Source organism: Vicia villosa, unplaced genomic scaffold (genome assembly GCF_029867415.1).
Source record: "Vicia villosa cultivar HV-30 ecotype Madison, WI unplaced genomic scaffold, Vvil1.0 ctg.000774F_1_1, whole genome shotgun sequence".
In the NCBI taxonomy this organism is placed as follows: domain Eukaryota; kingdom Viridiplantae; phylum Streptophyta; class Magnoliopsida; order Fabales; family Fabaceae; genus Vicia; species Vicia villosa.
This window is the reverse complement of record NW_026705346.1, coordinates 452,713-464,565: the sequence shown is the minus strand read 5'-3', so window position 1 is coordinate 464,565 and position 11,853 is coordinate 452,713. Positions and strand designations below refer to the sequence as shown.

Below are 11,853 nucleotides of genomic sequence, written 5' to 3'. Positions count from 1 at the left end.
GTTAAGATTTGAAGTAAGTTTTTAACACTTACTCTGGAAGTAAATATATCCCTCCTCATATATTAAATATGTTTATAACAAATATTTTGACAATATTTTTATTACGATTTAGTAATCAAATAAAAATATTTATGGTAAGAATATCTTTTTATATAATATTTAAAGCTTAATAAAATATAATTCTGAATGTTGTTTTTTTATAGGGCGTATCCGGTAAGAGCTAATAACTTTTATGAGAAACGATAACTAATAATATTAACCGTTAGATTTAACTAACAATTGTGATTTAAAAAATTGTAAATATATCCCTCCTCATATATATATATATATATATATATATATATATATATATATATATATATATATATATATATATATATATATATATATATATATATATATATATATATATATATATATATATATATATATATATATATATATAATGAAATAAGTGCTTATTTATAAAAAGATTGTTAATGTTAATGGCAAATGAAATAAAAAGATTATACATTTTTTTTTGAGAGGGAAAATAAAAAGATTATACATAATATCTAGTAATCCGTGATTTGTGTTTGAGAGGTTAGAATCAATTTTAAATATAAATAATTTCCGCGAACTTTAGAATTGATATACTAATGCTTCAGAAACCCTAGTAAGTTACAATGGCTCCGGCAGCAACTACAAGGGGAAGAAAAAATAGAGTTCCACCTTACACACCAGAGGTAATCGACCTCGACTCGAAGCGAAAAATCTCCGCTGTCATCAACCTTTCTGATGAAGTCAACGACGGCATTAAGATCCTCGATTTCATTCCTAAGTACATTCCTTTAATAAAACGTAAGACAAATTTCGAAAAAGGAGAGTGTTCAAATTCAAGTAACATTCCGTTCGTCTGTGAAATCTGCACGGAAACTAAAACAATGAAGGAAGCTTTCTACATCAACGGCTGCTCTCACGCGTATTGCTCTGATTGCGTCGCAAATTACATCAGTTCCAAAGCTTGAAGATAACATTATCAACATCTCATGTCCAGTTCCGGAATGCAAAGGTTCTTTAGAAGCACAGTTTTGCCGGACTATTCTTCGGGCTGAGGTTTTTGAAAAGTGGAGTAAAGCATTGTGCGAGGCTTTGATCAATGCTTCGCAGAAATTCTACTGTCCTTTTGCAGACTGTTCTTCTCTTTTGATGAACGACAAAACGGAGTCTGTTACAAATTCAGAATGCCCTAATTGTAATAGGATGTTCTGTGCACAATGTAAGGTTCCTTGGCATGATGGAATCGAATGCATCGATTTCCAGAAGCTGAACGCGGGCGAGAGGGAGAAAGAAGATATTATGTTGATGCGCCTTGCACAGAATATGCACTGGAGGCGATGCCCTAATTGCAAAATTTATGTTGCCAGAACAATGGGCTGCAACATCATGAGATGCAGGTTTCTTTCGAATTCTTTTCGTCTTACAATCATCAGGTTAAGAGATGATCAAATACAAAACAACCACTAGCTATCAATCAACCTTTGTATTTTAGGTATATGTTCATCCTAATTTCATCTAGAAAGAAATTTTAAAATTTTAACTTTTATTGCAGGTGTCAATGTCAATTTTGTTACAATTGTGGATGTGCCTACACTGCTAGCGGCTGCAATTGTTGGAAACTCAATAGGACTCCACAACAACATCCACAGGTTTTTTCGGGAAGAAGGAATCTCATTTATGAGGAGGAGGTCTATGATGATGATGATGATGATGAGGTCTATGAGGAGGAGGATGAGGAGGATGTTGAGGAGGAGGTCTATGAGGAGGAGGATGAGGAGGAGGATGTTTATGAGGAGGAGGAGGAGGAAGAGGTATATGAGGAAGAGGAGGAAGAGGAAGAGGAGGAGGTCTATGAGGAGGAGGAGGAAGAGGAAGAGGAGGAGGTCTATGAGGAGGAAGAGGTATATGAAGAGGAAGAGGAGGAGGTTTATGAGGAGGAAGAGGTATATGAAGAGGAGGAGGAAGAAGAGGTATATGAAGAGGAAGATGATGATGATGATTTCTTTTGACACTGTTACAGCCATTCAGTATTTATATTGACCTTGATTTGTGTTTAGAAAATTTGGCAATGCAACTTTTGAGTTTTCTTTGATGTCTATTGTTTTGCTAATATAGATGAAGGAAAAGCTTGACAAAGTCTGTTTAACCACAAGTGAGAAAAATTTCTTCATAGATTCAAGAGGATTCATTTGAACTTGTGACTTAACCATAAATGATTTATCTTTAGAACTTGGAAGTTTCTGTTAAGAGTAGAAACCAAGAACATATTTTGAATTCTGCTGCAAGCCAAAGACTTCTAAGAATAGACTGCATTTTCGAAAAACATAATTGACTGCGCAAAATCTTAGATATATTATTTAATAGAAGTTGTTCTTATATAGTTAATCAATTATATTATTTTTGTTAAAGTTTTTATTACGAGCAATTAAGCTCTTATATAAAGCAAACTTTTAAGTTCTTATATTATTTTTGTTAATCTATTATATTATTTTTGTTAAGTTCTTATATAATGTATGCAAGTATTGTAAAATTTTACATATGAAGCAAACTTCATTTGCTGCTTTATTAAAATACTGGTTTATGATTTTTTTATTAAAATAATGATTTTCAGACACACTGCTACATAAATACTTGTATGCAGATCCATAAAAGGTACTGTCATATCAACTGCAACAAGCCATAATCTTTTAACCAAAGGGTACAAGATACATAAAGTGTGTCACTTGCTATTGTTTAACTTACTGCCTATTTCAACTATGTCTAAAGACTCTATCAGATAAAGGTACTATTTTATGCTCCAGATTTGAAAAGGAGATGTCTACATCACTTTCTTGAACTATGGACTTACGGTTTGCATTCTTTCCTGCACCAGCTGCCATATAGAGGATGTCTATCACCAATAAATGCATCTCAAACATATTTTTACATTTCAATTATGTCCAAGAAACTAACAATTAAAATTTGACTTTTAGCTGATGTGTTTAGTTTCAAATTTTTTGTGTAAATTAAATTCAAAAATAGTTACACATTTTAATTGACTTTTTTTAATTGAATGATAATTTAATTTAATTTTATAGTGTTGATATTGAGCTGTAAACTATCAAGTTTCATAGGCGTGTATTTAATGTCAAGATTTAGACTACTCCACTCTAAATCTCCCCATAGCTGGCCTCACCTGTTATCTAAGAAAATTCAGTTTTAAATGATAATGTCATGCTTGATCACCAAACTTTGAAATTTTAGCTAAGTAAATATTATAAATGCTTGAAGTTTGAGTTTACAGAAATTAACATTAGAGGTTTGTTTTCTCAATATTACTTGAATTCTACCTGCATTTGAAAACATAAATAATATTAAGTTAATTGAAATTCAAACATAACACATGAAAAAAATCAAGAACATTCCTATAATGGCTAACAAAATATGAAACATCATTGCTATCCACTTGACTAACATTAAACTTTTTACGACTTAGAGAACTTCTATAAGGGTGTAAAATGACTTTTGAAAAGAGTTTATGTATTAGAACAAAATGCACTTTTGATAGGTCTTTTGGTATTTAGATTTATCTGATGATATATAAAAAATTGTTGTAAAGTATTTTTTAATCAATATTTACTAAATGTTCTAAAATGAGAATGATCAATATTTACGAAATGCCTCGGAGAATGTCTATTGAATTAGTTCCCAAAGCTCCATATGTACTTCTTACTTTTATATTCAATAGTTAAATATAAAATTAATGGTTGATTTGTAAAAATTAATATAACCCTTAGGAAGTAAAGATATTTTGGAGGTTCATGATTTTTTTTGTCTTTTTTTTAATTGATTATCTCCATCGTTAGATATTAATCTTGAGGACTTAATGTTTTATATTATCCTTAAATGGAATTATCATACTACAGCACCCATGCACTGGATAAGATATGAGAATTATAATTTTATTTAGGCTAAATTACAATTTTGGTCTCCCTATTTTAGGTTTTTCACGATTTTGGTCCCTCTATTTTCTTTTTAAACAGTTTTGGTCCCTCATCCCAATTTTGTCCATGAACAGTACATGTCCGTACATGAACAGTAGATGTCCGTACATGAACAGTGCATGAACAGTTGCATCAAAATTTGGATGGGGGACCAAAACTGTTTAAAAAGAAAATAGGGGGACCAAAATCGTGAAAAACCCAAAATAGAGGGACCAAAACTGTAATTTAGCCTTTTATTTATAAAATTCGAGTATATTTCTTTTGGAGAGTATTATGCATCACATGCTACAGCAGCAACACAATTTTAAATTCTTCCTGTTTTACTCATACACATTGATTTTCATTTTTATTGTTGATGAAAGAGCCACTTGTATTTAAAAACACATTATTTAAAAATATATTATAGTATTTTTTTAATTATATATAACTACGTTTACATTTATATAAATATAAATGAGTGAAAACATTTGTTTTTAGAGTATAAAGATAGTGCACTGTAAGTGTAAAACAGGTTTACACATACAACCAATCAAAATGCTTTAATTTGTCATGTAATTTCAATTTTTTAAAATTAAAAATGTGACTTATTCTGATGCGTGCCTCTCATTGGTTGACAGTGTATAAATACTTTACACTGTCAGTGCATTTCTCATTGTTTTTCCCTTTTTCACGAGTCACTATCGCCACAATAATTTTTTAATTTTAATCAATAAAAACCAATGTTTATGAATGTTTATAGTTATTAATGATATTTATAAATATTTACCGTTATTAAACATATTTGAATTATCATGTGGGTGATTTGCTACATTTTTATTTTTAAATATTTACATTATTAACGATTTTAACATAACAATTATATATTATCAACAATCAAGTCTAATCGAATAATCAACGAAATATTTGTAAATATTTATAGTTATTAGATGTTCTGGACTGGGCCAAGAATTAGGCCCAATGCAGCTTCGGCCCACTGGACCTTCGAGGCCCAAACCAGGTTGCACCCTCCACCATGTGAAATGGTGCTCGTCACCTCCTTGCTCGGCATGGGTGCTCCCCGCTGACATCCCTGCCGAGGACCCTGCTCTCCGCGAGCGCCCTCCTCGCCGAGGACCCTGCTCCTCGCAGGACTCCTTCATATCCAATCCTCCGAATACTACGGAGTCCACGTGGCCCCTATAAGACCGCGTCTCCCTTGGATTCCGGAGCGGTTAACCAGGACAGAGGGCATCACGCACCTCCGATATTTCCTCCCAGGAAACCTGGCAGTCTCCTAGTTGGGCCTGGGAATCCAGCCCACTAGCGTGATCATGGCCCAGCGCTGGGGGCTATAAATACCCTCTCTCAATAGAGGGTCAGGTATTCAATTCTCTTCTAACCTTAGCTAGTACTTGCTCTCCTTTGCTCCTCTACTCACTTTGGCATCGGAGTACCTTGCAGGTACACCCCCCCTCTCACTTCACGAAGACCCAGCATCCGAGCAGGCCTTGACGACTCTTCTGATCAAGTACGATCAGTGGCGCCATCTGTGGGAAACCAAGCTCCCCCTTCTTTAAAGAACAAAGATCAAAGCTAACACATCCTACGATCGTCATGGCCGGCAACAACAATGTCACCATCCCAACTCCCGACCCTTTCGAGCTCCAGGATATGATCGAGGAATCCACTCTGGCTCGACACCGACGGGGGGGACGACAACACACTGCTGAGGGGCATGGGAGGTCAGGTCATGAGACCCCCCAGTCCGCCAGAAGGCCCCGACCTCAGCACATCGAGCAGGCTCAGAACAATGGAGATGAGCAAGCTCAGAACAACCGGACCGAGCATCCCCAGCCTCAAAACAACAAAGAGGAACCAGCTCGGAACAATCGGACCCCCGAGCAGCTCCAAACCCATTCCGGGCAACAGCTGACTCGCGTCCAACATGAGACTGACCACAGAGATGGGCAGACCGCCTCCTCCTCCACCCGCTCGCCCGAAAGACCGAGGGCTCGCCACGAGCACCATCGGGATGCAGACGATGCCCGCGGAGAGGCGGACACCACAGCCCTCCTCCTCCTCAAAGAGCTGCAGCGAACCAACCGTCTCATCCGAGATAAAGGCGAACGGATCGAGAGGTTGGAAAAAAGGCAGCGATATCGCTCTCCCCCGCGGAGACGCCATCGTTCGCGCTCCTCCTCCTCTCGCTCTCCACCGAGAAGGACCCGCCGACGCTCCCCGTCATCTTCGCGGTCACCACCTAAAAGGTCCCGCCGACAGAGATCCTTTTCACGCTCCCCTCCACGGAAGAGCAAGAAAAATCGGAGGCCTGAGCCCATAATCGAGAGCCCTTCTCCCGATCAAGAGGACAGAAGACTTTCCAAAAAAGACCGAGAACCCCGCGAACGCTCCCCCAGGGACGACCGTCGGAGATCAGGAAAGACGTCGGGAAATACCCGCCGAAGTAATTGCTCGGTCACTCCGAGCGCCAGCGATGAGGAAGATTTCAGTAGCCCCTTGTCGGAAAGCATCCGGAAAGCTCGTCTTCCTAGAGGTATGGAAAAGCCACCGACCTTGGACCCATACGACGGGACTACCGATCCCGACGATCACATCAGGAACATTGAAGCCGTAATGGAGTACCATATCGTCCACGGATCCATCAAATGTCGGATTTTCCCGACCACCCTCAGGAAAGGGGCGATGACCTGGTACAGAAATCTTTCACCCAATTCCGTCCACTCCTGGGCCGAACTCAAGGAACTCTTCTTGAGCCATTTCACCGCTTCTCGTCGACAGCCGAAATCTGAAGCAAACCTCGAAGCTGTTGTCCAAGGCACCAACGAGCCTCTCCGGGATTACCTCGACAGGTTCAACAGAGAGGCCGTCCAGGTACAGACGACCGACTACATGAAGAGGTACCTCCTCGAGAGAGGGCTCATCCCCGGAAGCGAATTCAAGAAGGCCATAAAGATAGAGAAATTACGTTCCATGAACGACATTCTCAAAAGGGCCCAAGCTTTCATTTCTTTCGAAGAGGGAGAAGCTGCCGCCATCAAAGCCTCCAGGGGAAATGACGTTGCTCGGGGTTCAAGCCAGGACCAATCGGCCACGCGCCGGACAAATGATAAAAGGAGGGACGACAGACCCCACGACGCAAAGGAGCGCAGGGGGCCAGCAGGTTGGTTCAACGACTATACCCCTCTGAACGCCTCACGCGAGAAGATCCTGGCCGAATGCAAAAACACCGAGTTCAAGAGCTCCAACATCAGGCCCCCAAAGCCAAATCCCACTAGGACGGGGACTGACAAATCCAAATACTTTAAGTATCACAAGAGTCACGGGCACCTGACAGACGAGTGCATACACCTGAAGGACGCCATCGAGACGCTGATTAAAGAGGGCCACCTTTCAAAATACACAAGGAAAGGAGACCCGCCCAGAAGAAACGACCGTCGGAGCTCCGACGAGGGCAATTCGCCGAACGCCAGGCCGCTGCAGGTGGCGCTATCCGTCACCCGACCAGAGGACTTCATACCCTCGGCCGGAGTGACATCTGCCCTCAGCATCTGGGAAGGGTTCCCAACAGCAATGCTAATATCCAACGGCGGGGACCCCTGCTCCCTCACAATCGGCTCAGTGAAAAGGAAGTTCGACGAGTTGATTAGCGCCAGCACAGATCTCACCCCGACCCTGCGAAAATTCAAAGGGAAGTCAGACCCAATCACCTTCTACCTGGAAGAGCTGCCCGGCGGCGCCCCGAACGCCACAATCCCACTGCTCGTACGAGCAAGGATGGCGAACTTCGACGTCCGTCGGATCCTGGTCGACGAGGGAAACTCGGTCGACATCATGTACTCCCACCTCTTCCGAACCTTACAGCCGGACGACTCACACCTCACTCCTTACGTCGGCTCCGACCTCTAAGGGTTCAACGGAACAACCACAAAGCCGTGGGGTTACGTCGAACTGCTCGTCTCCTTCGGAGAAGGGGAAGCTTCCAGGCAAGTCAAGACAAGGTTCCTGGTGATAGACTGCAAGACCCTCTACAACTGCATCATCGGGCGCCCCACTCTGGCCGAACTCACTGCCGTCCCCTCGACCGTTCACCTGTAGATGAAATTCTATACGAAGAGGGGACGAGTAGTCACTGTCAATGCCGACATCGAAGCTGCTAGGAGGATATTCGACGCATCAATGAAGGGACTGGAGCTGATCGCCCCACCCTCCAGCTCCAACAAAAAACCAAGGGCCGAGGATAAGGCCCCTCCTGAAGATCGGCAGACGACAGCAGACGTCAGCTCAGTCGACCTCGACGCCCGGTTCACAGAGGAGGAGCTGAAGAACGGCGAGGAACCACAGCCGAAGGCAGCTCACCCTACCCGGCCCATTCCGGACGGGGATTTCGAGCTCATTCCTCTGGGTGACAACCCCGACAAAGCTGTGAAGATCGGCAAATACATCTCGGATACACCGAGGAAGCAGCTCATAGCTTGCCTGAGGAACAACGCCGACTTGTTCGCCTGGAGCGCAGCAGAGATGCCCGGACTCGACCCTGAGGTCGCCTGCCACACACTCTCCATCAACCCGACCGCAAAAGCAGTAGTTCAACGTAGGCGTCGCAGTCTCCCGAGAAAGCGGAGGCTGCCGAGAAAGCTGTAAAAGACCTCCTAGAGGCAAATTTTATTTCCGAGGCCAAGTATTCAACTTGGCTCTCAAACATTGTACTAGTCAAAAAATCTAATGGAAAATGGAGAATGTGTGTTGATTATACCGATGTTAACCGGGCATGTCCCAAAGATGCATACCCACTGCCTAATATTGATAGGCTGGTCGACAACTCGGTCGGCTATAAATTGTTATTGTTTATGGATGCTTATTCAGGGTACAATCAAATCCCCATGGCGAGATGCGACAAGCAGTGCACGGCATTCATGACCGAGTCGGGCAATTATTACTACAACGTAATGCCCTTCGGACTCAAGAACGCCGGAGCCACATACCAGCGGATGATGAATAGGGTTTTCCGAGGAGAGATCGGCGACACCCTCGAGGTATATATGGACGACATGATCGTCAAATCTCGAGAAGACGCCGACCACACGGCACATCTTGAACGGGTGTTCGAGTAGGCCAGATCCTGCAAGATGCGTTTTAACCCAGAAAAGTGCACCTTCGGAGTACGGGCGGGCAAGTTCCTCGGATTCTACCTAACCGAGCGAGGAATAGAAGCCAACCCGGATAAATGCCAAGCGTTCTCGGAACTTCCTACCCCTAACAATAAAAAATCTATCCAAGTACTAAACAGAATGCTCACAGCACTATCCCGCTTCGTCGCAAAATCTGCCCAGCATGCCCTCCCATTTTTCAAGTTGCTTCGGAAAGAAGCGACCTTCGAATGGTCCGAGGAGTGCGAACGGGCATTATCCCATCTCAAACAGGTACTTTCCAAACCGCCCGTCCTATCCCGACCAGATGGCAACGAGATCCTATATCTCTACCTGGCTGTCTCAAACGAGGCGGCCAGCGCGGCCTTAATCCGAGAAACGGAAGACGGACAGAAGCCCGTATACTTCACGAGCAAAGCCCTACAAGGGCCCGAGGTGCGATATCAGCAGATAGAGAAAGTCGCGTTGGCCCTAATAACGGCCGCCAGGAGGCTGAGATACTATTTCCTCGCCCACACCATTGTTGTCCGGACAGACCAACCCATCAAGCAACTCCTCAGCCGACCAGACATGGCCGGGAGGATGCTAAGATGGTCCCTCGAGCTATCCGAATTCGATATCCAATACGAGGGAAGGAAGGCGCTTAAAGCTCAGGCGCTCACCGATTTCATTGCCGAGATGACCTCAATTTCTAGCTGCCCGGCTCCCACCGAAAACAAATGGACCATCTACGTAGATGGAGCCTCGAGCAACTCGGGAAGCGGAGCCGGAATTATCCTAGAAAACGACGAGGGGCTCGTCATCGAAGTATCCTTGGTCTTATCTTTCACCACATTAAACAACCAGGCCGAATACGAGGCTCTCCTGGCAGGCCTACGCCTCGCCGAGGACGTGGGTGCTCTCGAAGTCATGATTTATACCGACTCCCAACTCGTCGCATCCCAAGTTAGCGGCGATTACCAAGCCAAAAACGACACACTAGCCGAATATCTCACGCTCGTCAAAGAAAAAATGAAAAGATTCGCAAAGGCGGATGTCGAGCATATTCCACGGGAACATAACTCACGTGCCGACATATTATCCAAACTCGCGAGCACAAGAAAAAAGGGTGGAAACAAGTCGGTAATCCAGGAAATCTTGCCCAAGCCGAGCATAGGCAAAAGCGCCCAAACTCCACAAGTATTTGCTATCGGGGACGACCATTGCTGGATGACTCCGGTGTATAACTTCCTCACGAAAGACGAACTTCTCGCCGACCCAAAGGAAGCTTCAGCTATTAAAAGGCGAGCCTGCTCGTACACTATCATCGAAAACAAATTATACCGACGAGGCTTCTCCATTCCTCTCCTTAAATGTGTCAACGCCTCCAAAGCGCTCGAAGTACTCCAAGAGCTTCACGAAGGGATCAACGGTCAGCACCTCGGCGGCCGATCAGTAGCGCGGAAGGCCCTCAGGGCCGGTTACTACTGGCCGACCATGCAGTTAGACGCCAAGAAACATGTCCAGAAATGCGACAAATGTCAGCGTCATGCCGACATGCACCTGGCTCCCCCGAACGAGCTTAAATCCCTCTCCTCGCCTTGGCCCTTCTCCACCTGGGGAATGGACCTCCTCGGACCTTTCCCAGTCGGGTCATACCAGAACAAATACCTAGTGGTCGCCGTGGATTACTTCACAAAATGGATAGAAGCCAAAGCGCTCGCCAAGATTACGTCTCAAAACGTACTCCGTTTCTACAAACGAAACATACTCGCCCGGTTCGGGGTACCACAGGCCATAATCACCGACAACGGCACCCAATTCACTGACAAAAAATTCCAAGAGTTTGTGGCCAAGCTCGGCACGAAACAACACTTCACTTCAGTCGAGCATCCACAGACGAACGGGCAAGCCGAGGCAGCCAACTGGGTCATCCTCCGAGGACTGAAGAGGAGACTCGGCGAAGCTAAGAAAGCCTGGGTCGAAGAACTACACAGTGTACTTTGGGCATATAGGACGACGCCCCACTCGAGCACGGGCGAGACTCCATTTAGACTAACTTACGGCACCGAGGCCGTGATCCCCGTAGAAATCCGCGAACCCTCTCGGCGGACAGAATTCCCCCTCGAGGAAGAGCTCAACGACGAAGCCATGAGGGAAGAACTCGACCTGGTCGAAGAGATCCGAGCAGGGTCTTCCCTCGGAGAAGCCAAATTAAAACAACAGATAGCTCTTCGGCACAACACCAAAGTTATCAAGCGCGAGTTCGAGGTCGGCGCCCTAGTGCTCCGCAGAAACATGAAAGACTCACGCGAAGGTAAACTCGCCCCGAACTGGGAAGGCTCATACCGAGTTTACGATAAAACCGAGAACGGGGCTTATTACCTCGAGAACCTCCTCGGCGAAAGACTTGCTCGACCATGGAACGCTGAAAAACTCAGACGTTATTACAGCTAGAAGCAACCAACGCACCCCGGTCGTCCCCTCCCAACGCGAGGAGCACCCCGGGAACGGACTCGCGCCGTGGTACGAGCGCGTTCACTCCATGACAACAATCGTCGGATCCATCCACCGAGGAACAGGACCGGCTACACGGGGGGCTCTACACCTAGACCCACCGTGGTAGTACCTGCAAGGCAGAACCCCAGCTCGCAAAGGGAACGTTCACGCTGCGAGCACTTGGCCCCGACCACGGCCTCGTACTC

The 11,853-nt window shown here is 44.5% G+C and overlaps 1 pseudogene; it reads left to right on the top strand.

The window, feature by feature from the left end:
• Positions 1-665: 665 nt before the first annotated feature.
• Positions 666-2,232, top strand: LOC131631098 (uncharacterized; annotated as a pseudogene).
• Positions 2,233-11,853: the final 9,621 nt, after the last annotated feature.